The sequence below is a fragment of the Oryctolagus cuniculus genome, chromosome 9 (assembly GCF_964237555.1).
Source record: "Oryctolagus cuniculus chromosome 9, mOryCun1.1, whole genome shotgun sequence".
Lineage (NCBI taxonomy): Eukaryota > Metazoa > Chordata > Mammalia > Lagomorpha > Leporidae > Oryctolagus > Oryctolagus cuniculus.
Window position 1 is genome coordinate 61,498,706 of NC_091440.1, and position 27,412 is coordinate 61,526,117.

At 43.0% G+C, this 27,412-nt stretch overlaps 1 pseudogene; it reads right to left on the reverse strand.

Moving 5' to 3' along the window:
- Positions 1-520: 520 nt before the first annotated feature.
- LOC100352252 (neugrin pseudogene) lies at positions 521-19,806 on the reverse strand (annotated as a pseudogene).
- Between the last annotated feature and the right edge of the window lie 7,606 nt (positions 19,807-27,412).

Consider the following 27,412-nt stretch of genomic DNA (forward strand, 5'->3'; position numbering starts at 1 on the left):
TTTTTTCTTCAAATTATACATACTCTTTATTATTTTTTTGCTATGTCATTTTATTTTTCTACACATAAGGAAATAACTAATTGACAAGGCTGGTGTTCACTAATCAACAAGGAAATGAGGTTAAGAAGGCAAACTTTTCATTTCCTCCCAAATGTATACTACACAAGTATCACAGAAACTCCCTAACACATGCAACACTGGTTTGCAACACAGAGCCCAAGCAAGAAGGGTGAGCATGAAAGCTTCACAGGGTTCAGACTGGGAACAGTGCTCCAGGAACGCTTCAATCTACCCAAGCAGCTTCTTCCCACCTCCAACTTCCTCTATCCCAAGATGGATAACCTATATGCAGAAACCCAGGCAGTTCCAAATACACTGGCCCATCTGAGTGTCACAAGACATTTCCACAAGGTAGGCCCTGCTCACATTTTGCACAGGAAGTTCCCATTGCTGCCAAAGAACCCCCAACCCCTCTGCACTACTTTGCTGCTTAAGTTCTGGTCACCTGCTCCCTCTGCCTTCACCTTGTCCAGCTTCTCATCACTTGGCCACTGACCGTCATTTCTCTGGTACCTGTGCAGTCACGAGTGGGGGACACTGGTAGCTCTCTCTGCTGACCCAAGGCTGCAGCATCAGGCACAAAGCCCTCCTTCTCCGGGCCCTGGATTTCTTGATTCCTTCCTTTTTTCTCCTTGGTATCCCTGTTCGAGGCATGTTTGCCACAATTGCGTTCAAAACTGTACTCTTGACCTTTGGATGAGGCTTCATCTCCTGGCACCAGCAAAGCCCGTGACAAAGAGTGGCCTGCAACGGGTGGCTTCCTGCCTCTGAGCCCTGGAGCCGCTGCAGTGAATGGGCAAGCCCGGCCTTCTTAAGGATTTTTTGATCCTGTTTCAATTTCTGTTCCAATGAGCATACAAATCTGCCTTTTAAAACCCTTCAGATCACATCGGTGCTTACATCAAAGCCTCAGCCAGTCTGGGAAGTGATTGGGTCTCTGCAAATTCCTTATGTGGGATCTGCTCCATGGCTTCCCAGTCAGGGTTCTGGGCGGGGCCCCAGATGCCTCCATTTGCCTCCAAGATTTTCTGGAATCGGATTGCTTTTTTCTGTCCCTTTGTTATGGGCTAGCTTAGTGCCTAAATTAATTTTCCAGGCTCTTGCCTTTTACTTAGAGAAGAATTCTAAATACAGGTCCAAACACGGCATGCAGTGTGATAAACTTTATTTAAAAAATGACAAAAAATACGCAGGCCCATTAGGGCTTTATTAAGGGAGAATGGAGCCAAGGAAAGGAGATTGTCACACCCCGCTGTGCTCGTCCTGAGTCCACGTTGAGAAAGGGCACTTCCTAGTATTTTACGCCTTAGAAAGACGGAAGTCTTTACGTGGTACCACCCCCACGTCCCAGGTAAGAGGAGGTACTTCCTGGGGGGGGGTCCCCTGATTGACAGATAAACATGGCAACACAGCGAAGGTGAGGCTTCCCCCTCATGAATTTAAAATTATCTAAGCTGTCCTAAGTCAGTTGCAGGGTGTTCTGGGAGAAAACCAATGGCAGAAAGCATGCGAGGACGCGAGATGGGTTTTGAAGAGCCTGCCTCGGGCTGAATCACAAGGCACCCAGCCTTCTTTCTGTCTGCCAGGCCCGCTGGGCCAGGGTGCCCCGCATGGAGCCGCTCCGTGCACCGCCCCTGGAATCTAACCTCTAGCACAGCAACTGCCCACAAGCATGCCAAACGCTACACAGATGGTGGAATACACCAAGAGCAAGGAGACCTGTGGGCCCAAGGGGGCTGAACTCACCTCCCCTGCGCCTTGACGAGGGAAGGCCACACAGGGGCCGCCCGAACGCCAGGGCAGGACGCCCGAGGGCCTGTGGAGGAGCTGCTGCCTCTCTAGCTCCTGCAGCTCCCGCTCCTCAGGCTCGCAGTGGGCGTCGGGGTCTGGCCCTGGGGCCCACTGGGGCCCCTGTCTGTCATCCCCGGGGTCCCGAACCCACAGCGAGAGAAGGCAGCGCGGACATGCCGGCCCAGCAACGGGCTCAAGATAGCCGCCATGTCGACGCACACCAAGCTTCTGCGAGCAGCCCGGGACGTGGCAGCACCGGTACACATACTTTATATGCCGTTTTATCTCTGTATTATTTCAAATGGATGCTGTGCCAGGGGACTTCAAAAAGTTCACAGAAAAATGTGTGTCAGATTTGGATTTCATTTTCCGCGAGCGTTTTGAAGTACCCTTGTATTTCATAATGGAGATTTTATTTACAATCTATCATTGAAGAGCATACTTTGTTCGAGGGAATTTTGGGTGTACTAATTGGGTGGTTTCTGAAATTTTGCAAAAGTAAAAAAGAGCTTTGAGGAGAAATACTGTTCAAGCACAACTGAGGATGGTTTATTTTTTAAAAAAGAAAACTTTTATTGCCTGGATTGCCTCCTGGGGAAAGGACACATGATTTGACTGTTCTGTCTCTTAAAGTTGGAGTGGGCAGGGGTGAGGCGGAGACTGCTGGCTGCTGGGCAGTCAGTCAAAAACAAGCTATGGGCATGTTTTCAGCAAAGCAGTTAGTACATCCACCTCCCGTATCAGAGTGCATGGGTTTGCGTCCCTGCACTACTGATTCCACTTCCTGCTAATGCACACCCTGGGAGGCCACAGTCGATGGCTTAGATGCCAGGGCTCCTGCCACCTATGTGTGGATGCGGATGGAATTCCAGGCTTCTGGCTTTGGCTTGGCCCAGCCCTGGCTGTTGCAGGTCTTTGGTGAGTGAGCCAGTAGGATGGAAGATCTTTCTCTATCTGCCTTTCAAATAAAATGAAAATTGAAAGTTTGTAGAGAAAGAGCAGCTTTGCAATGATGGATCTTTGCTTGTTTTGAACCTCTCAGTCCCTATTCCTCCGTCTGGACTCCCACCCCAACTCCTGACATAGAGGCTCAGCTTTGCAAATCCCAGACCCCAACTCCAACTGTGTGCTTCTAACACAGAGGTGCCTGCTATCCTGCACAGGCACTGCGTTGGAGGAGGAGGTCGCAGGGGCAAGTGGGAAGGAGAGGGAGGGCGAAGCTCAAAGCCAGAGCCTTCATCAAGAACAAATAAATACCTCTGACCTGGGGGTAGGAGAGGCGCAAAGCTGAGGGGTGGCCAGTGTGGGAGGAAAGCCGATGGGCTCAGGGGCTGGCTTGTGAGACCCAGGGGCTGAGGGGCCTGCACTCTGGGTGGGCTAAGGAGGCCATCGTGGCAGGTCGCCCTTGACAGTGGCACCCTCCACCCCACAGCCAGGCTGGACTGTCCCTGGAGTTGCAGGGTGGGCTGGCCACCTTGGGGGCTGCCTTCTCTGGGTGTTCCAGTAGCCTCTCCCGCATGGTTCAGTCCAGGGAAGTGCTTGCGTGCAGCCCAGAGACAGAAGCAGACTTTGGAAATGGACCACAGAAGCCCAGACACCCTGTCCGGAAACACCAGCCTCTGTGCTTAGGCTGCAATGTTTCTTTGAGCCTCCAGGTGGTACAGCAGCACAGTCTACCGCTCTCCTAAAGCCTCATTCACACTTGCAAAAACCTTCCCAGGGCTTGATAAGCCTGCCTGCCTGCCTGCTTGAACCCTGGCTCACTTTCTTACCTCCTGGCTCCTCCCCTAGCTTCACCTTTCTTGCAGGTTCTTCCGCTTCCCTTCCTAGCCAGAATCCGGGTGGTTTTCTGAATTCTTTGATTGCTGCAAACGAAAGCCTCTTCTGCTCAGGTGCAACCTCCTTTTCAGATCAGTACTGCTCTCCTATGGTGGCAGGGTGTGTGTGTGTTGGGGGAATGGTGCTGGCCTCATGGGCACCACCTGGCCCTGGGCCAGGCTTACAGCACAGGTGAGTTCACAGGGGCTCCCAGGATGGCCACATCCTGCTCAGGTGTGCCGTCACCACCAGCTTGCCTCCCCTGTTGAGAACACCTGCTTCCTATTTTACCCATTCCCACCTGCTTCCCCTTCACACACATCCATAGCCACCCCTCAGTAGCCTTTTTGAAATTTTCACTGGGTCCAGCATTACCATCCCATTATGTCTGCACCATTAAGAGTACTCAAGTACTCTTAATCTGACTCCAGAATTCACTCTCCACTCAACATGTCACTTAATCCTCGAGGTCTTCCCTAACACCTGGGACCCACTAGCAGGAACCCTCCTTTACTCAGTGTCCCTTGGACACTGCTACCTGATTTTCCTTCCTGACCTGTCTACCACCTGGCATTCAAAGATCTTTTTTATTGCTTCACCCCCGAGAGGGTGAAGTCCGTGAGAGCTGGGATTTTGCTAGTATTGGTCTCTGCCATGGGGCTGTGTCTGGCAGTTAGGAGATACTCAGCAACTATTTGTTGGATGGACAGGTGGACGGATGGATGGCTAGGAGAGTCGTGCCCCTCCCCCCAAGGCCCGTGGGAAAAACAGTCTTGAGAGTTTGATGTGTAGGGCCTGGCTGCAGTTGAGCCATGAGTTACCTGTAGGACTGGGAGCCAGTCTCCTGCTCGTCAGCATGTCCTGTTCCTCCTGTAAGGTGAGTAAGCTGTACAGTGTGGTGGGAAGTTCCTTCCTGTCCTGACAGTTTTTGGTTTTGTGATTATGCTTCTGAAAGGGACCAAGGGCGTATCTGGGTGACAGACAGCATGTGTTTGCAGCAGGGCACTGTTGAAGTAATAACCTTGCATTGGAAGATAAGTTTATGTGTGTGGATAAGCAGAACTGCTTCATAATATTTCACTCTTTAAAAAATTGTTTCCCTAAGAAAATCTCCAATATATTGATCTTTGTTTATGTTTCCATGTTGACCCCTGGTTCCATGTACTAATGATTTTAATTTTTCTCAAGAGTTTAGTGTTTTTTTTTTTTTTATTTTTCTGCTTCATTTGAACTCTTAGGCTATGCCTCCTCAGTAGGAACATCCTTTTGCGAAAGCTGTCATGTTCTTGGTGTGCTTCTGACATGGTAAAAGGTTTAAACATAAAATAATAATAATGAAAACCCTTACCTTTGAAAAAGAGCCCTCACTATGCCATAGTTTTTCTCTATTTGGTTGTTGTTTTATGGGATTGATACATGTCTGCTATGTAGAAGCATTAAAGTAATTTTTGAATGATGGTCAGTAACATGCTAGAGAAAAAAATTCCATGAAGTACTTCCTGAAAATGATTCTACCTTTCTTATTCAAGGAAGGAAATCTTTGCTCCTTCTAAATGAGACTGAGGGGAAAAGGCAGTGCCTCTCCTTTGTGACTAGTGGGTTCTCCAAGCCCTCAGTTTCAAATGTTTACTCTCTTAATGAGAACAAAACAAAACTTGAAACCAACAGCAGGCAGAATAAAAGGCTCCTAAACATGCCCAGGTCCTGATCCCTGGAGCTGAAAATATGTTGTTACTTTACATAGCATAAAGGACTTTTCAGAAGTGATAAAGTTAAGGACCTTGAGAGAGGAAAGTATCTGAGATCATCCAGGCAAACCCAGTCTAATCTCCTTAAACTGGAAGAACCTGCCCCAGCTCTGACCAGAGGAAGATGTAATTACAGAGCAGGTCAGAGAATGGTAACTTCGTTGGCTTTGAAAATGGAGGAAGAGAGCTAATAGCCCCTTGGAGTGCAGGAAACTTCTAGAAACTGGAAAAGGCAAGGAAATGGATTCTCCCAGAATGGGAGGGAGCCCTGAGGACACTTTCATTTTAGCCCAATGAGCCCCTTATCTGACCTCCATTAATCATAAATGTAACGTAATAAAATTTATGGGAGTTAAGGTACTGTTTGTGCTAATTTGTTATAACAGTAAAAGCGGCTCACTAGGCTAATCCTCTGCCTGCGGCGCCGGCACCCCGAGTTCTAGTCCTGGTTGGGGCGCCAGTTCTGTCCTGGTTGCTCCTCTTCCAGTCCAGTTCTCTGCTGTGGCCCGGGAGTGCAGTGGAGGATGGCCCAAGTGCTTGGCCCTGCACCCATACGGGAGACCAGGAGGAAGTGCCTGGCTCCTGGCTTCAGATCAGCGCAGCGCCCCGGCCGTAGTGGCCATTTGGGGGTTGAACCAGCGGAAAGAAGACCTTTCTCTCTGTCTCTCTCTCTCACTGTCTAATTCTGCCTGTCAAAAAAAAAAAAAAAAAAAAACCAGATACGTTGAGCATTGAGTTCTTGTATGAGTGGATGCTTTGAGTTCCACTTTAGAAGAAGCACAGAGGCTAGACCAGAGTTTAGAGCAGCACCATCCAAAATTGCAGCCACCAGCTGCGTGTGGCTGCTTATCCCTTGAAACGTGGCTGTTCCAAACTGAGATGTTCAGTACAGAGTTCACATATTACAAAGACGTGGTGTGACATAAACAAGACTAGAGTCTGCAAATACTAGCTGATAGAATCAAAAAGGGAGAGAACAATCCAACATGGGAAGTGAGATACACAGCAGACCCATAGAATGGCAGATGTCCTAAACAGCACTCTGGCCTCAGAATCAGCCCTTAAGGCACGCGGATCTGGCTGAAAAGCCCATGAGAGTATTACAGGCATGGAAAGCCAAAACACTCTGGAAAAAAACAAACAAACAAACAAACAAAAAAAAACAACCTAAATGAAAGATCTCCGCGAGTGAGATCCCAGGGAAAAGAACAGGTCATCAAAGAAGGAGGTACCTTTCTCTGAAGGGAGGAGAGAACTTCCACTTTGACTACGACCTTGTCTAAATATGATCAGAGTCGGTGAACTTAAAAGGCTTCCATAGCCTTGGCAACTCATGACAAGAGCCTAGGGTGATTACTGAGGCCATAAACAAAAGTGTCAATTTGTTAAGTCAACAACAGGAGTCACTGTGCAGTTACTCCTCATGTAGGATCTCTGTCCTTAATGTGCTGTACATTGTGAATTAATGCTATAACTAGTACTCAAACAGTATTTTTCACTTTGTGTTTCTATGTGGGTGCAAACTGTTGAAATCTTTACTTAATATATGCTAAACTGATCTTCTGTATATAAAGAGAATTGAAAATGAATCTTGATGTGAATGGAAGGGGGGAGGGAGAGGGAAAGGGGAGGGTTGTGGGTGGAAGGGAAGTTATGGGGGGGAACCATTGTAATCCATAAGCTGTACTTTGGAAATTTATATTCATTAAATAAAAGTTAAAAAAAAACCAAAGATGTGGTGTGAGAAAAGTAAAATATCTCACCAATTTAAAAAATATTTAAATTTTAAAACTATTTAACAATATTTAAAACTATATTAAAACAATATTTAAAAACTATTTAAAAATATTACATATCAGTAATATTGAGAGTAATTGGCTTAAATGATGCACATTATTAAAATGTGTTTCACATGTTTTAAAAACATTTTTTAATGTGACTATCAGAAAATGGAAAACACACGTGTGTCTTGTACTTTCAGCCTGCATGATGCTTCTTTTGGAAGCCTCCCTGAAGGTTAAGAGGTTGTCATTTCAACAGCAGGCCATTCTGCAACCAAGTGGTGAGCAGGGAGAACATTCAGGTATGGGTTTCCAAAAGGAAGGGTCAGGTTGTCTTGCATCTTCCTGAACTGGACCATAAGGGAAGATGGCACTGACCTTTATATACTGAGCACCCAGCAGAGTGGTTGGCTCAAGCTCTCAGAATTGCAGAGCATGCAGTTGCTGTTGCTGACCATAGATGGTGCTTTGATAAGCCCTGAGATGTAAGTGCACCCTTGTGTTGAGCAGTGGCCCTGAAGAAACTTGAAGCTGGCCTAACAGAAAGCAAGGTGCAACAACTGGGTCTTTCACCTGTTGACTAGTGTTTGTTACTTATCTTACCCATCCTGGACAGGGTCATTTACCATTTCCAGCAAAGAAAGATGCCAAGAGGCAGCATCTGATGTCTGTGCCCAAATACCAAGAAGCATTCTGTGTAGTGATTCCTATTTGGCCCCTTTCTTATCTCTGTGACACTTTCTCACCCATACAGAGAAGCACAGCTTGAGCTTAGAGATAGGAGACAAATTTTTCATTTGAAATTCTGGTTTGCCAATGATTTGCTCCGAAATCTATTTTGCTTCCCTGTAGTGTCCTTCATCATGCCTGCTGTAAAAGGCAAATGTTTATGTTTGTACTGGGCTCTGTGTGGATTAATTAGGGTTTATACTTAAAAATATATGTATATATTTAATATCAGGAATAATTTGCTTTAGTAACAAATTATCCTGGCACAGGATTTGGGAAATTTATAGTTGTTTCACTGGGCCTTGATCTTGACATTTGTGGATTCTGTTATGGTTCAACTGTTTTATAGGTCCAAAATATCATATTTGAAAGCACTCACCCATGGTTATACGTAGCTAAATGTTGCTGGTTTCTCTCCCCCACTCACCCCCTGTGTGACGTCATTTGCTTAACTCAAGTGAACTTTGTGCCATTAAAAATGGGGAAATACAATTTATTTTAATGTCATTTGAGTCCATCTTGAGGTATTGTGGACGGAAATATCCTGGTTACTTGGTTGAGATGATTCATGTAGTAGAGTGGTCTGGGGAATCAACTTTATCTTGTCCTCATCTTTATTTTTGTTTTCTATATGGAAACTAATCATTTGAGGTTAGCAACATGGATTTGAGCTCCAGTTCTTCCATAAAATGTTTTCTATGTTTCTCTGGTTCAGACCAAAAGTCTCCAAATCTAGGCTATGTTCCAAGAACAAACCTGCTCATGAGCCCTCAGAAGATGGCTGGTCTGTTAGAAATTACAGCAAGCCCCTTCCTAGGTTGGTTAGGCTGAGAACTCATTGCACCTTGGTCAAAAGAGAGGGTGTTAGAATTTAATCCCAAGAGCAATAAGAATTAGTTATGAAAACATTGTCCGTGGAGACAGTTGCCTGGGAAACAGGCTGAGATCATTCGTTTGTCTGGATCCCATGCTGGGGCATGGTATGGGTGGCTAATGAGGAAAACTCTGATGGCCTGGTTATTTAAGACACTCTGTGTTCATAGTCATAGCCCTTTCTCAAAGTGCTGCTATATGACTGGTCAGTTAAATATTCATGCAAATACACACACATACACCAAGTTATATTTTTCCTGATGCTTCAAGAAAGTGTGGAAGTTAGGACAACTAATATGGTTTGAGAGTAACTGACCATCTTATCACTGAAAGTGTCATAGTTGAATATTTTATCTGCCAAAAAGCAAGCTAAAAATGAAGGGATCAAGGCATTAAACATCTGTGCTGAGAACAATAAAGATAAAATCCAACTGTTTTGTTATAGTCTAAAGCAACCTGTTGTAATGATATGGGTATAGTTTATGATACCCATATATGTTTATCCTCTCCAAACCATTTTCATAGTCATTCAAAGCTTCTACCAAATATCGAAGACTATTTTATTAGCCAAAATTATATTCTAATTGACCAAGCCTAAAGTTTGGTATTTGGAGAATACTATGAGACCATGTACAGGAAAGCACAGTTGGATCAAACTTTGAAGAAATACATACTTTCTCCACTATCTTGCTACCACTCTGGGGAATGAATAGCTTTTTGTCCATGAATTGTAATGTTCAGTTTGAAGGCTTTTGGAAGCAGTGTCTTTTATTCACCTTTTTATTTTCTTTACTTTGCAAGCTTGTATAAATGGAGGCCATGGGACAGGCTGGTACCATCACCACTGTTTAAAATGAACTTTGTGCATGTGTTTCTACTTGTGGGTTGTTGATTTTCTATGAACTTTTTGAAGTCCCCTCATGTACAATTTTATTTGTTAGCATTCAAAACATAACATTTTTTAAAAAGAAAGTTAAAGACCAGAGAAGAATCATCATTTAAGTCTTTTCTCAGGAGCTGCATGGCATCTGGGCACACCACTAGATGAGCACAGCAGTTGTTGTGAGTTAGCACCCAGCCCTCATCAAAGAGGATCTGGAGTCATATCATCTGCTGCCTTAGAATTTTCTGGAGACTTCCCAGAGAGGGAGGCTCAGAAAGTAGCCAGGGACAGCAAAGCTAAGGGCTGGCTGTGTGATGAGGCTGGGCTGCAATTCAGGGAGGAGTTATGCAGGGGAAGTGAAGGGTCGTGGGTGAGCCTGCACTGTAGGAATGGGACTTAGTGTTTGCCTTGGGCACCAAGCAAGTGTCTGTATGTGTGTCCATGTAGGCTTGCACATGGGTAAATATCTCTCCTGTCTGCCTGGAAATGTGCCATCTAGCCTTTGTAACTGAGTTTAGACTGATAGCTAGGTGCAGAGAATATACATGCTGTGCTCACCCAGCAAATCATAGAGGGGCACCTAACACCCATTTCACAATCTCTTTGAACACTCTACAGCAACGATGAAAATTCAGTCACTTCCCCCAAAACCACCCCAACATCAGGTTAACTGGCTCTTGCTTATCTTGGCTCTTCTTGGTTTCCATGTTTGTCTTGGCTCCTATACCACAGCTGAACATCTGTTTACCTTTGCAGAATGCATCTGGTAGTATTTCTATTAAGTGATAACAACAAATTACATTCACTCCTTGGCCTTAGGAAATTTTTAAACTACTGAATGTCCTGGTTTCATGGCCAAGGATCATTTGTCAGATATAAGTATATAAACTCTCAAGCTGTGCCCTTTGCTTTGTATTCCTCTTCGGTGCCCCATGCCACTCTTACCGACTTCTCCTCACCTGTTCTCCCTCAGTTCTGCTGTGGAAATGGAAGATCTTCCCAGGTACTCTTCCCCTAGGTGGGCTACCTTGTCAGCAGCTTCTGTCTTCCAGGTACAATTTTTGGCACACCCTGGAGTATTCCAGAGGCGCTTGTGTTGTTTGGCACCAAAGCCAGTATTGATTATTTTTATTGGGATTTGGGATTGTTGTGTTGTGTCTCACAGGGGCTTTTTCACATCTGTTGCTGTGCTTGAGTTGATGGCGGAAATTCATTCAAAATGGGATTTCTTTCTTTTTTTTTTTTTTTTCCATTTGAGGCAAGAGTACAGATGGGCTGTACTTTTAATTTTTTTGCTGCCACCAGGGAAGAATTTGTCATTTCATTCCTAAAGGAAAGAGGAAAAAGAGCTACATCTGAAATAATGTAATGTGAGTGTGTGCTAAACAACTCCAGCATCTCCCATCCAGCAATTCCAACAATTTGTGCAATTAGCTATGTCCAGAAAGGACTTTCCCGGGGAGAAGACTTTCAAGGAACCCTTTTGTGTATCCACTCGAGGTGTTTTCTTCTCTCCTTCACTTTCTAAAGCTCCTAACGGTGGAGGATGATAATTTGGCTGAAGAAGCAAATTAAATACAACTAAGCAACCAAATGGTGACAGCCACTGTCAAATGGATAGAGACAGCGTCAGAAAAGAGATCTCTGTGTGTCTGTGAATCTGAACAGGGCACTAGGCGGAGCTAGCGGTCTTGCCTCTAGGATGGTGACCCTGGCTGCTCTGCCTTAGCTTCTCCTTGCCAGATCCTCTTCATCCCCCCCCCCCCCCACACACACACACTGAGGAGGTACTTTCCTGTCTGTTCCCCCAGGACATTCCTCTGGGCTTTGAGCCACCCAGCTCTGACCTTGTTGTCACCTTCTTCATTCCCTTCCTCTGGGTGGTCTCAGAGGGATTCTGCCCTAACCCCTCACTCATTTCTTCTCCGCATACTGTCAAAGATCCTCTACAATGCTGCCTAACAATGAAAGCAGGTTTTAGTCTTCAGGAAGCCTGCTTTCTTTATGCATTAATATGCTGCCACCTGGCTTTGGATTGGTCCATTCTCCATTATGGCCAAGCAGAAGCTACACAGAGGCTGGAGCGTGGTGTAGCATTCCTTTGGGGGTTTCCTTTGGACACATTTCCATCCTCTCTCCTCTTGCTTTTTCCCCTGCGTGTTCTTCCGCTCTCTTTTTCTCTCTCTCTTTCAGGGTTCTGCTTCATCCTGCTACCAGGACATATTCTTTTCTTATTTAGGTGTGGACAAGTTCAGTTGACCTTGAGTTCTTAATATTTTTCACAAGATCATCCCCCACCAAAGCAAAACAAAGGAAATCAAACCAAATTTGCTAATAGAAAAGTTGGATGCATAATATGCAGAGGCACTCCCACCCTAAACACTCAAAAGAAACAAAATGGGGTGAGATTGTGAGGGTGAGGTTGAAGACAAGCTTGTTTAGTGGCTTGACCCATTCTCCAGCAGCCTTCAGATTCCATGCTTGGTCTTGCTTTGAGGGCTGGCTGCATCATGCAAGCCTCACTGCAGCAGAAACAGGTTCCCTCTCCATTTTGCTTCTTTCAAAACACAGGCTTCCTTTGGTAGCAATTCTTGCTTCTTTTGTGAAGGGCACCTCCATCTCATACCTTGAAGTGCATGAAGATGACTAACATCCTGGAGCTCAGTGGGGACTGCTCACACTTCCCACATATCCATCTGCCATGGCTTTGCTTGATGACTCACACACCATTCCCTGTACAGTAGTCCATTCCTTTCAATCTTCCATTGAATATTCAAATATTGTGTCAGTGTGCAAGTGGTGGTGCGAATAATGGGAAGGTTGTTGTGGCTTTCCTGAGAGTCACCTTTCAAGGCAGTGGTAAAAAAATATTCTTACAATCTTCATTTTCTTTGCATCCTTTACTTGTGTTTGTAATTCTATTGAATGGAGTTAAGAAAGCCCTTAAGGACAAAAATAGGAGGTTTGGAAAAAAAAAATAGGAGGTTTGTTATAGGTGAATGTTGTGAGAGGTGGAATTTAGTCATGACCTTGAAGGATGTCTCAGACGATGAATGGCAGGAATATACAGTTGAAGGAGCAGTTCAGGCATAACAGAACTCAGGAGTAGGACAAGTCAAGGCTTTCCCTCAAGGACCATGAGTAGACCCATGTGGCTGCTAAGGCACTTGTGGAGAGGTGTGGGAAATGGGAATGGGATGGGACATGGGAGTGATGCTGTTGATGGCTTCTGCAGCAAGAGGGTGCTGTGCCAGGGGATCCAGAGGCAGCTATCATCTTCTCTTGATAACCACAGGGGATTGGTTCCAGAACTTCCCTCCCCTCACCTAAGGAGACCAAAGCCCAAGAGTGCTCAAGTCCCTTATATACAATGGCGTATAAAGTACAGGTATTTGCATACAACCTACACACAGCCTCTTGTAGACTTTAATAAACCATCTCTAGATCACTTATAATACCTAATACAATGTAAACATTACTCTATCATCTAGGCACAGGGTGGGGATTGTCTTCATGGCCCGTGGGGCATATAAGGCCTACAAAACCATTTGGTTTGGGCCTGCCAAGGCAACTGCAGGCAGGACTTCCAAAATTCAGTTAATCTATAGCAGTGTCATCTTTAAGTTGATGACTTTGTATGGCCCACAAGTGATGTTATCAATATCCAAGTGGCCCTTAGCAGAAAAAAAAATTCTCCACCCCTTGTAGGGAATAATGAGAAAAAAAAGCTATACTTTTTCAGTGCAGATGCGATTTTTTTCTGAATATTTTTGATCCTTGGTTGAATCTGTTGATGTGGAACCCATAAACTTGGAAGGCCAACTGTGTATAAAATACTTTATATACACATATGCAGTAAATTCTTTGCCCAGTTTGACTGTCCTCCCCATTATATTGTTGCTTTCAATCTTGGGCTGTAAAGTTATGGAAAAAATATATGCCCCAGTGTCCTAGTGCCTCTATGAATTTTTTATTTCCTAAGATGAAAATTTTCTTTTTACTTGTGGAGTCTACTTTGAATTTGTAAATGGCTTTATGGTTTTAATTTTCATCTTGTGCCTGTGGCTTATATATTTTGAGGTTTAAGCATGCATATGCTGGGGCAGGTGTTTGGTACAGCAGATAAGATGTCAATTGGGATGCCAGCACCCCATATCAGAGTTCCTGAGTTTGTGTCCTGGACTGCCTCCAATTCCAGTTTCTTGTTCTTTCATACCTTGTTAGGAAGAAGATGGTGGTTCAAGTATTTGTGTTCCTGCCACCCATCTTGGAGACCTGGATTGAGTTCCAAGCTCCTGACTTTGACCTGGCTCAACCCTGACTGCTGTAGGATTTGGGGAGTGTATCAGTGATGGAAGTTCTCTCTCTCTCTCTCTCTCTCTCTCTCTCTCTGTGTGTGTGTGTGTGTGTCTGTCTCTTTCTCTGTTGCTCTGCCTTTCAGATAAATTTTAAAAGATATATAAGTAAAGAATGCAGATTCTGGGATGCATCTGTCTGGGTTGAAATCTCAGCTCTGCTTCCCAAAGGTGAAATCCTGGGTACATCAGTTAACCTCTCTGTTTCTTTATCTGTAGAATGGGGATAATAGCTGTGTGTACCTGTGTGTTGGGGTGACAGGATTAAAAGGGACAATGGGGGTTACACATTCTTGCTGCCTAGCACAAGCTAAACAGTAAGTACTCACTATTGCTATTACACTTTCAAAAACTAAATGAATCCACAGTGATGTTTATTATGCACAGGGTGATTTATGCACAAGGTTAAACAAAATAATGAACAGGACCCTCTGTTAGGACTACTAGGTGAACAGTAAATGTGACTCCTACACCTAGGCTCTGGATACCTCCCCATCCTGAGGTGGTCACACTTTCCTGTTTATCTTTCACAATCATTTTGAGTTTCTGGAGCATATATATGTGTATACTTCCCAGCATGTATTTCAGAAATGTTTGTGTGAATACATATATGAATATGTATGTATATGTATATATATAATGTTCAGTTTTGTACCTCCTACCTTCATATTATAAATTATCTTAGTGATCATTCTAGAATAGATTTAGAGAATTCCTTTACATAGCAAAATAGTATTTCATTTCATAGATATATGAAATCATTCCCTTATAAATGGATTATTAAGATTGTGCCTAGGGATGAATGTTATGGCATAGCTGCTGCTTGAGACACCCACAACCCACATCAGAGTGCCTGGTTTAAGTCCTAGCTCCTCTCTTCCAGTCCTGCTTCTTGCTGATGTATATCCCAGGAGGCAGCACATGATGGCTCAGCTATTTGAGTCCTTGCCACCATGTGGGAGAACTTCATGGAGTTCTGGGCTCCTGACTTCAGCCTAACCCAGCCCTGGCTGTTGTGGGCATTTGGGGAATGAACCAGAAGATCGAAGATCTCTCTCACTGTTGCTCTACTTTTTAAATAAATAAAAATAGTCACTTAAAAAGGTTGTGTTTGGGACCAGCGCCATGGCTCACTTGATTAATCCTCCGCCTGTGGCACCAGCATCCCATATGGTTGCTGGTTCCAGTCTTGGCTGCTCCTCTTCTAGTCCAGCTCTCTGCTGTCGCCCAGGAGGGCAGTGGAGGATGGCCGAAGTACTTGGGCTCCTGCACCCACATGGGAGACTGGGAGGAAGCACCTGGCTCCTGGCTTCAGACCAGTGCAGTTCTAGCTGTGTCGACTATTTTGGGGGGTGAACCAACGGAAGGAAGACCTTTCTCTCTGTCTTTCTCTCTCATTGTCTATAACTCTACCTGTCAAAAAAAAAGTTGTGCTCATCCTTTTTGTTATAAATAGTGCATGATGATTTTAATACATTTTCATTTTGGTGGATATTATTAAATTGTAAATTAGGAAATGAATGCTTCCTTGTCTTTCCAGAAAACCTTCCACAGAATCCGCATTTTTCAGTCATGTTCTGTGAAGTGGATTTGCTTTGGGGATGTGATGTGAAGTGTTGTATTGTTACTCTTGATGAAAAATAATTTTTCTCTCTTCAGTACAAAAAGCAGAACACATTTTCATTATTGCAGCTATTGCTTTTCAATATCCCTTAAAATTCATAAGTTAAAAGATAAGGAAGGAATATCTGTGTACAAGTACATGAATATTTAAAAATTTTCCATGTTTCCTTGAGTTTTATGAAATGAGCATGAGTTCTCATAACTGAAAACTAAACACAAGAAAACACTTTAAACACATCAAATTAGGGAAAGAATTGCTGGCAGAAAACAATGTGGAAAAAATTGAGATAAAGTGTTGAAAGAGACCTTTAAGAATTAAGAAAATGTAACTGTTGGGTCTGTAGCTAAAACCTCGGGAATTCTGGCCAACCCTGTTGATAAAACTGTACTACAGTTATCACAATAGCTGTTAACGTTTGGGGGGTCTTGAGTCTTGAAAATTAGTCGTAGCAAAGACAGAAGATCAAACAAACTAGTAAAGAAGTATGTATTACATCTTAAAATATTCTCCATCAAGATAATTTTTCAGCTGCTACCTAGAAATACACTTGTATGGACAACCTCATTGCTTAACAATGCTGGATAAATGTGGCTTTGCTTTATTTAAATTTTTTTGAAATATACCATTACTTTAAAAAAATACCATGTTCAGACAGATCTGTTTGCTAGTACTTGCTTAACAATCTTTGATTATATTTGTCCTTCTCTGTCCAAGTTGTTTAAGAAAGTGTCACTGTAAATTGTTGATAATGGCCATGGCAAGACTCAGAAAAATGACCTGCAGGTCTAACTCTATTCCAAAGAATTCAAGGGACTTTCCAAATTAATTCGTTTGGATTCCATTTTGGAATTTTGTAGTTCAGAAAAAGACTCACAGAAGCTTATGTTTTTAATGTCTATAAAGATAACGTTTATTCAAAGGAAGCCCTGTGTTTCACTTTCAGGAAGGAGACTTTTTCAGTATTATCAAGTTTTGTTACAGGTGTGTGCTAACAAACAATTGATATGTAGTATAAGAAGTTTACAGATCGGTATAATTTTAAAATTTTAACTTCCAAGGGCTTTACTTGATAGCAATCTATTAATCTATGTGAATTGATAGGTTTAATTTTTAAAAAATTTTTGAGAAGCAGAGATGGAGAGAGACATGGGCAGAGAGAGAGAGAGAGAGAGAGAGAGAGAGAGTGCTTCCCTCTGCTGGTTAATTGCCCCAAATGCCCACAACAGGTGGGGCTGGGCCATCCTGAAACAGGGAGCCAAGACTTCAATACAGATTTCCCATGTGGGTAGCAGGGACCCAATGACTTGAGCTACCCTCTGCTGTCTCACAGGGTACATTGTTAACAGGAAACTGGAATCAGGAGTGGTACTGGGGCTTGTGCACAGGCACTCTGATACAGGATATGGGGTGGTTTAACAGCTAGATCAAATACCTATCCCAAATAATCCATTTTGTTTTACTTAATTTTCTATTGAGTCAGATTTTCTCCTAACCCTCTCTCATACCTTAAAGGGATCAGAATTATTGAGGTAAATACCTCATTTTGATAGGCTGTTTTGTGAATATATTGTAAATATTCTTGATATTAGGGCCTTTCCATCTGTTTTCTTTTTTATAATTATTACACAATTTATTTTTTTTCCCAAAAGAAACCTTTTATTTAATGAATACAAATTTCCTAAGTACAACTTTAGGAATATAGTGATTCTTCCCATCACACCTGCTCTCCCACCCACACTCCTACCCCTACTCCTCTTCCTACCTCTCCCTTTCTCAGTCCCATTCTCTATTAAGATTCATTTTCAATTAACTTTGTACACAGAAGACCAACTCTAAAGATTTCAACAGTTTGCACACATACACACACACACAAAACTGTTTGAGGACAAGTTTTAAGGTTAACTTTCATAATACAACTTTAAGGACACAGGTCCTGCATAGGAAGTTAGTGCACAGTGAATCCTGTTGTTAATTTGACAATTAACACTCTTATGTATGATGTCAGTGACCACCTGAGGCTCTTGACATGAGCTGTCTAGGCTTTGGAAGACTTTTGAATCCACAAACTCCGTCAGTATTTAGAGAAGGCCATAAGCAAAGTGGAAGTTCTCTCCTCCCTTCAGAGAAAAGTGCATCCGTCTTTGATGGCCACTTCTTTACACTGGGGTCTCACTCACAGAGATCCTTCATGTAGAACATTTTTTGCCACAGAACATTTTTTTGCCTGAAATACTTTTGTGGTCTTTTTAGCCTGACCAGGATGACTTAAGGGCTGATTCTGAGGTCAGAGTGCTATTTAAAGCAATTGTCATTTTATAAGTCTGCTGGGTGGACTGCTTCTCATGTTGGAACATTCTCTCCTTTTTAATCCTTTTATTAATACCAGACACTTTATCCTATTTATACGATCACTTTAACACTTAATTCTATTTATATGTTCACTTTAAGACTTAATATGATCACTTTAACACTTAAGATGGCATTTTTACCACCCAGCTTAATGAGATTTGGTGTCCCATGGCAAATTTTTGAACTCTACCCTTAGAAGTAAGTCTGTAGGAATGTATGCAGAACTACACAGCTTTACAGTTACAAGCGTCCTCCTTCCTCTCTTATTCCCACTCTTTTTTAATGAGATTCATCCTCAATTGACTTTATACACATATGATTAACTCTGTCTTAAGTAAAGAGTTTAACAAATATTATGAAGAAAAAAGGAAAGAAGCAAAAAAATCCCACAAAACTGTTTCTCAACAATCAAGACAAGGGCCACTAAAGTAATCCCTTCTTGAAGTATTAATTTCTCTTCTACAGATTTCATTTCAGGTGCTCTATTCTCACAGATCAGGGAGAGCATATGATATTTGTCCTTTTGGGACTGGCTTAATTCACTAAATATAATGTTTTCTAGACTCATCTATTTTGTTGCAAATGACCAGATTTCATTTTTTGTACCACCGTGTAGTAGTCCATATTTTATCTATTTTGTTGCAAATGACCAGATTTCATTTTTTGTACCACTGTGTAGTAGTACATATTGTACACATCCCATAATTTCTTTAATATTTGGTTGATGGGCATTTATGTTGATTCCATATCTTAGCTAATATGAATTGAGTTGCAGTAAACATGGGGATGCAGATAACTCTTATTTACTGATTTCATTTTCCTTGGGTAAATTTCCCAGGATTGGAATGGCTGGGTCATATAGTAGATCTATATTCAGATTTCTGAGGTATCTCCATACTGTTTTTCATAGTGGCTACAGTAATAGTTTACATTCCCACCAACAGTGGGTTAGGGTACCTTTTCCCCCATATCCTCACCAGCATTTGTTTGTTGATTTCTGTGTGAAAGCCATTCTAACCAGGGTGAGGTGAAACCTCATTGTGGTTTTGATTTGCATTTCCCTGATGGCTAGTGATCCTGAGCATTTTTTCATGTGTCTGTTGGTCAATTGGATTTCCTCTTTTGAAAAATGTCTGTTTAAGTCCTTTGCCCATTTCTTCACTGGGTTTTTTATTTTGTTGTTGTGGAGTTTCTTGACCTCTTTGTATATTCTGGTTATTAATCCTTTAACAGTTGCATCATTTGCACATAATTTCTCCCACTCTATCAGTTGCCTCTTCACTTTCCTGACTGTTTCTTCTGCAGTACAGAAACTTCTGAATTTAATGTAATCTCACCTGTTAATTTTGGCTTTGATAGTCTTCCAATGTCTTGCAGGGTTTCTCCAATGTTCTCTAATAATTTGATGGTCTCGGATCATCGATTTAGATCTTTAATCCATGTTGAGAGGATTTTTGTGTAAGGTGTAAGGTAGGGGTCTTGTCCATCTGTTTTCATTGGAGATTTTCTCACAATGGTTCCTACTTTGATATATGCAGAATGAGGAGCCATTTTCTCCTTGTTCCCAATCTGTATCCCCCGTGTTAATAGAGCTTCTTTTAGACCTTCTTCTACCCTACCACATCTTGCATTTGTCTAAAATCAGCTACGTGAACCACTTTTCTCTATCACAGAGTGAGAATGATCTATTTCTTACAACCTTCCAGTGAGTGCCCACCAATGCCTTCAGGCTCTTGTCCTTGCAATTCAAGGTGTCCAGTTCAGAGTAGGTCAGTTGAGCCTTGCCTGAAGTCATGGGCCAGACCATCTGAACACTGAAGAGCCCTCTGCCAGATTACTGTGTTCCTGACTCACACTAAGCCACATTGAAAGATCTGTGGACAGAATGTTGGGACTCCTGGAGTCTTTTGCCAACTCTTGGCCTTAGGAAATTACCTCACCTTTGTGTCTTCAATTCCAATATCTTGGTATAAGTGTTGTAATTTTAAAAGGCCTTTTCTCACTGCAGTCCAGATTGGTTGTTCTTACTGACCAAGACTCCCCCCCACCCAGATCCTGCCTACCCCCCCAACAGTGTTCACCACCCCTTCTGTTGGGTTCCCACCATGCCTTACCTTTAAAGTCCCCCCACTGTAGAGAGGATCACATGCTCCTCTAATTATCCACTCGTATTGTCTGTACCCGCTACGGTACCCTGATCCCCAGAGGAGAGGAACTGTCTGTGTCTCACTCATGTTTACCTCTCCAGCATCATTTCCAGAATGCCAGTCTCCAACAATGGCTGCTGTACAACCATTCATCAGCAGAGGTACAAAGCAACAACTCTGACATCCCGTGAGAGCATTTTTCCTTAGCAGAGCACTGCCCTAGCAATCAAGAGACTTGGGTTTGGCAGCTGATTGGCTCTTAGACAGCTTGCCTAATCTAAGGATTGCCAAAGAAAACACCTCGAAGAATGAAGAGCCACTAATATTAATTGTCACTATTTTAAAAAGCTGATTAATTTATTTTCATCTTATTAGAAATGCAGAGACAGAGAGAAAGACAGAGACAGACACAGAGAGATCTTCCATCTGCAGATTCACTCTCTAAAAGCGCCCATAATTGCCAAGGCTCGGTCAAGCCAAAGATAAGAGACCAGGGTCTCTTGGTCTCTTGGTCAAACTGGGTCTCCCACGTGCACGACAGGGGCCCAAGTACTTAACCTGTATCTGCTGCCTCCCAGAGGGTGCATTATCAAGGAAGCTGTATCAGAAGCAGAGTAGCCAGGGCTCAAAACCCAGCACTCGGACACGGGATGAGGGCAGCCTAAGCATTGTCTTAACCAATTCACTAAGTGCCTACCTCTCACCATTCCTTGAGACCATATGAAGTCCATTGTTGCTATATTCATTTTACTAATTCTTACAGCAAGTGAACAATGTGAGATTCAAAGTTTATGCTCTTTCATTATACTACACTGCCTCTTACTACTCAGTGTATATTGCTATATTTGTACATCACTAATACCTGTTGTGCACATGTTACAGTACATATGTGATTGGTGTTGGTAAGGAAGGTGTAAAAATATGGCATTCAGATGCCACATTTTTTAGCTCTCTTCTATTAAACCAGTTTTTTAGCTCTCTTCTATTAAATCTCTCATCACCATTTGACCCTGTTGACCACTTCCTCCTTGAAATGTACTCTTCCCTTGGCCTTCATTACACATACTTCTCTTTTCATAACACATACTTCTCTTTTTGGTCTCTTTTGGAGAGTCTCCCTTCTCTATCCAGCTGTTAAATATTGGTGCGTCTTAAAGTTTGGCCCTAGCCTCTTGCATCTGCTTCTTCACCCTCCCAGTGCCATCACCATCTAAAGAAAGGGCTGTAGTGACTGTATCTATACTGGCAATTCTTTAATTCCTGTTTCTGAGGACCAGACTAGTACCTACTAGATGTCCCTAACTGAAGATCTCTTGAGTACCATAAACCAGGTCTAAACTAGACTAATGCTGCCCACCCTCTTCCCAAGGCATGATCTTGCTTTGCTTCCAGATTTACTGAATGTACCATATCTATGTAAGCCAGGAGTCCAGGAGTCATTCTTTTGACTGCTCTCTCCTTCAGGCTTCTTCCAGATGCAATTATTAGCTCCTCCAATCAGTGTTTCTGCTAGTTAGCTCTAATTAGTTCTCTCTATTTCTGCTGCCCCTCTGCCACAGTCCATGCCACCATCACCTCTCACTGAGATGGCAGCAGCAGCATCCTGACTTGATTTTCCTTCATTCTTCATGGCCTTCCTCCTCAAAACCTTTTTCTATTCAACATACAGAGTGATCTTTTGAAAATACTAAAACATTCCTTCCCCTCTCCCAGTAGGTTTGCAGTATTCTTTGGGATAAGACCAAAACTTTCATCAGATATAGGCTCTGGTCGTCTGGTTCTTGTTCTTCTCTGGTTTTATCTGATCCATCCTCTTCCTGTCTCTGTACTTGTCTTCTCCACCCTGTAGTTGGGTATTAACATAGGCTTTTACTTCTATTCAGAATGCTCAGTCTGCCTCCAACCCCTGAATAACACCTCTAAGATACCCAAGTCCTAACCCATGAAACCTATGAAGGTGACCTTAAATGGTATCAGGGTATCAACAGATATGAATAAAGCGACTCTCCTGAACAGGGGAGAGTATCTTGGATATCCAGGTGAATCCAAGGGTGTTCTAGGAGATTTGACACACAAGGCAAAAGGCAGTGTGATAATGGAAACAGAGTGTGAAGATGCAGTGATACTAGCTTTAAAGGTGGACTTTAAAGGGATGAGCCATGGGCCAAGCTCTTGAAACTGGAAAAGGCCAAGAAACAGGCTCTCCTCTGGAGCCTCCTAAGAGAGTGGGGCTCTGCCCATGTCCATGGATTCTGATCAGTGAAACCTATTCTATGCTTCTGGCCCACAGAACTAGTAAGAGAATAAGTTTCTGTTGTGTTAACCCACGAACTCATGGTGGATTGTTGTGGCTGCAGTAGGAAATAAACACATTGCCTCCTTGTTTGAACAAATGCTTTGTGCTTTCCAGAGTCAAAGAGAACGCAGGCCAGTGGCACACCACTACCATGTTGGTTATGGTCTCCATTAGCCACAGGTGTTTGTTGAACACTTGAAAGTTCTACTTTGGCTATGGCAAGTGAGATAGTACTGTGAGAAATGTTGTCATTTTCCTAAAAGCAGTGTGCATCCGTGGGGGTTAGGAGACAGGCATATATTTGCCCCAATGGGGCTGCCAACTGCAGACAATCTTCTTGTGCCCCAGCTAGAATAATGGGCACAGAACCAGCTCTGGTCAGTCACGACTTGTTCTCCCTGATGGTCTAGTACCTGAGCCAGACCACTCAGGGTTCTCTCCAGGGAATGCATTTGACCACTGAGATGGTGATCTTGCGATCATTTCCCCTAGAATTCCTCAGTTGGGATTATGCGAGACTGAAACTCCCCCGACCTTGCACTCTCCTTCTCCTTGTGCTTAGGGGAAATGCATGACAGTGGATAGAATAAGGCTAACATGCACAGAGGAACCAAGCTAAGACATGTGGGAATGGGTACAGAGAGACATGCTGGTCTGGTTATGTTTCTAAAGTCTCCAGTGTCCCAGTGGCCATTTTTATCCCCCAGGTCAATTGCAAGGACAAAGGATCACAAAGACCTGGAGTTGTAGGTGGATATCTTTATCACCGAATGTAGTGACACTAAAAAAAAAGATGTTAACACAGAGGAAGGCAGAGCTGAGAGCCTGGCATCTTGAACATGGACTTCAAAATCCTGGGATCCAATGTGCCTGACGTTAGCATGACCTCTTAGATATCCTAGTCATGTGAGCAAATAAGTTCTCCATTTTCCGTAAGCATTCTGAATCAGGGTTCTTTCACTGGACCTGTCAAGTTGTATTTATACAACTAGCAAAGCGCCAGTGCATTACTTGAAATGATACTTTAAAAAATTTTTATTTGCTCTGTGAGGAGAAAAAAAATTACACAGAGATTCTTGAAAGAATATTAGACATTAGAAAAAAATAACCTCCTTTATAACAGCCCTGTAAATGAATGCAATAAATACAGACCACAGCCAATCAATTATCGTCCTGCTATATTTTGTTCCTTCTTCCCCATGGTCCCCTTGTAAGGTCAGGATTACGGTGCTAGAGAAGACACAGGGTCTGTGATCTCAGGGACTTCATTGACCTTCAATTTCATCCAGTTGCTGATGAAAATGCAATCCTATGAGGCAGAGATCCTCTAGTGTATTTTCCCCTCTGTTATATATTACCAGTCATTAGAAGTGTCTAGCTCATAGTAAATGCTCAAAAAAATGATTTTGAATCAACGGGTGAATGAACAAATGAATGCATGACAACAATATTGGCTTTCTATCTCTAGCATTATATATAATATAAGATAAAAAGGCATTGGAGGAGTTAGGAATGGTCCTTCATCCTCACAGAGAATACAGATCAGTTTTTCCTCATCTTTTCTTTTATAATCTATTCCAAGTTCATAGACTGAAAATCATTGCATTTGTTCTTTTATAATTTGCAATATATGCTTCAAAGAGCAGGAATATTCTTAAAGAATCACATCTGGTTCAGGTATTTCCTTAGATGCTACAAATGTGTAAGGATCAAATGGTTAAGAATTATAGGTTCCTTGGAAAGCCCCATGCTAGTCCTATGAGACACAACCCACTTCTTGTTTTTAAGCATAAGGAATGCATGATCGAAAAGCATAGGGTGATTTAATTGCACATCTGGTGTGAAAACATGCAGTGCATTCTGTGTTACTCATGGAGCAAGTATAACCCATTCAAGTAAGCCTGGAAATTGTGAATAAAATCACCATGGCAACTTGGTGATGGTGGTTTTCTGAATGCCACCAGTCATTCCGCAATGGGAGATCTGCCAGAATCCCCTCCTCAGTAGCAAGGCTTCTGCACTGGGCTTGGGTCACAGCCAGCCTGCTGCCATTCCCTGAACTGTGTGCACTGTTCACAGTAATCCCTGTGGACTGTGGAGCCTGGCCATCTAATGCCCCCAGCCCGGGGAAGCCTTCCAGCTGCAGCACACCCTCAGCAGCGAGGACTGCCCACAAGGACAGTGCTGGTAGGGCATATGGGTGCTTGGCATGGTGCATTTAATTGGCAATCTCAGGGCTGGAGCTCTAGACCGGCCATGTGGGCAGCCTCCCAGTTCTTCCTAGGGAGAAGGCTACACACAGGTTTAGCACTAGAGTTGTGGCTGTTTGCTTCTGCCTACTGAAGGAGTCATTATTAGCCAGAATGGAACTCTGATGTCAGTTTGGTCTTTGTGGATTTCCTGACTCCATGTTTATGAAGGAGACACGTTATTAATGGTCTAAGATATCTGGTCCAATTTGTATCATACAAGAGGCCTTTTTTTCATTTTCCATTGCTATGGTAATTTTAATGTGTTCTCCTCTGTGAGACTGCAGAAATAAATACTGTGGAGGAAATTGAAAAAAACAAAGGCAGTGCTTTCTCAGTCTTCTCTTCCCATTTAACAACAGCGTAGAAATACAAAAAAAGCCACGGCCCATGTCGCTTTGGAGACTATTGTTTTCACAGTTCGTCTTGTGACAACAAAGTGGTGGCTCTTCCCTTGGGACCCAGTGCCCAGAGATGGGGTCTGAGCTTGAGGCAGCTCCCTGGGAGGCCTGCTCGGGAGAGCTGAGACCCTGTTGGCTTTCCTTTCTCATCTGTAAAGCAGAGCGCTGAGAGCTGAGCCCTGCATGCACTCGAGGGCGGAGAGAAGATCTGCAAAGCTCTGAGGCCTTTGAAGGCAGGTGCTGGAAGAATGTGAGATAAGCTTCCGGAGATGAAATGACTTGTCAGCCCTTTTGAGAGTTGACAAACATCACTGCCGCTGGTTTTCCTCTGTCTCTCTTGCCAAGCCCTGGGCGTTTGGTACGTTGCAGCATAAGGACCTGAGCTGAGAGGGGAAAGCCGCCATAATGGCCTGTGATGTCTCCTCGTTCATTCCCCCACTGGGGAAATAAGAAAGAAGAAAGGAGAGCAAGAAGGAAGGTTGGAGGGGGAGGCAAGCTGAAGACTTTGATCATGATCTTCCTAAGACTTGGAAAGAGGAAAGAGGCTCTCAGAAAGCCAAGTGCACCAGGCTGCTTACGGATGCAGGATGTGTCAACGTTTATTTCACCTGAGGGCTGATGGAGCTCATACTGGTATTGGGGCTGGTGGTATTATTCTCCATGAGTTGTTGTGTGCCTGTTTCGCCAGTAGAGGGAGCTAGACTATATTCATCTTTACACCACCTCCGCCTTTCTGAATGCCAAGTATCTGCCCAAGAAGGAAGATTGATCCTGCAAGAAGAGTGCCCCTATGCCAAAGCCAAGGAGGCTGCACCAGAGCTGGAGGTTCCTTTAAGTACCGCCATGTCACCCAGGCAGGGTGAAACCAAAAGTCTTATAAAACTCCAATCTGATTAATGTTGCATTCCACCCACATCCTATTCATCTCCATGTCTGCACTACTTTTGTACTGCAAATCTCTTTCAATGTTGAGATACAATCTTTAACAGCACTTCAAAAAGTTGATGGGAAAATGAAATTAAAAGATAAGCTTATTAAAAGGCTTTCCAACATGATTCTAAGAATGAATGGCTGAGCAGCTATGTGTATCACACATTTCCATGAACTTTTTCAAGTTCCCTCCCCAGCACAATTCTCTGTGTGTAGTGGGTGTTTCACAAATGTTTGTACCATCCAAATTTCTTCAGCCTCCATGAACCTGGGTGGCTGAGGTAGGATGAATAATGGCTAGCCTAATCCTCAGGACCTGTGAATGTTATCTTTGTACAGCGAAAGAATTTTTGCAGGTGGGATTACACCAAGGATCTTGATATGGGGGATTATTTTTTATAGAAAGATTTTATTTAATAAATAGAAATTTCACAAGTACAACTTTTGGATTATAGTAGTTCTTCCCCCCATTCCCACTCTCCCACCCACAAATCATACCACCTCCTACTCCCTCTCCCATCCCATTATTCATTAAGATTCCTTTTTAATTATTTCATGTACAGATCAACTCTATACTAAGTAAAGATTTCAACAGTTTATACTCACACAGACATATAAAGTACTGTTTGAAGACTAGTTTTACTGTTAATTCACATAGTACAACACATTAAGAATAGAGGTCCTACATGGGGAGCAAGTGCACAGTGACTCCTGTTGTTGATTTAATAATTGACACTCTTATTTATGACGTCAGTGGTCACCAGAGGCTCTTGTCATGAGCTGCCAAGGCTATGGAATCCTCTTGAGTTCACAAACTCTGACCTTATTTAGATAAGGCCATAATCAAAGTGGAAGTTCTCTCCTTCCTTTAGAGAAAGGTACCTCCTTCTTTGATGGCCCCTTCTTTCCACCAGGATATCACTCATGGAGATCTTTCATTTAGGTCATTTTTTGCCAGAGTGTCTTGGCTTTCCCTGCCTGAAATAATCCCATGGGCTTTTTAGCCAGATCTGAATGCCTTAAGGGCTGATTCTGAGGCCATAGTGCTGTTTAGGGTATTTGTCATTCTGTGAGTTTGCTTCCCATGTTGGATGGTTCTCTCCTTTTTAATTCTATTAATTATTATTAGCAGACACTTGGTCTTGTTTATGTGATCTCCTTGACACTTAATCCTATCTTTATGATCAATTATGAACTTAAACTGATCACTTTAACTAGTAAGATGGCATTGGTATCTGCCAACCTAATGGGATTTAGAGTCCCATGGCAAGTTTACTTTACCCTTAGGTATAAGTCCATGGGAACGTGTGCCAAACTGTACATCTCCTCCCTCTCTTATTCCCACTCTTATTTTTAACATGGATCAATTTTCAATTGG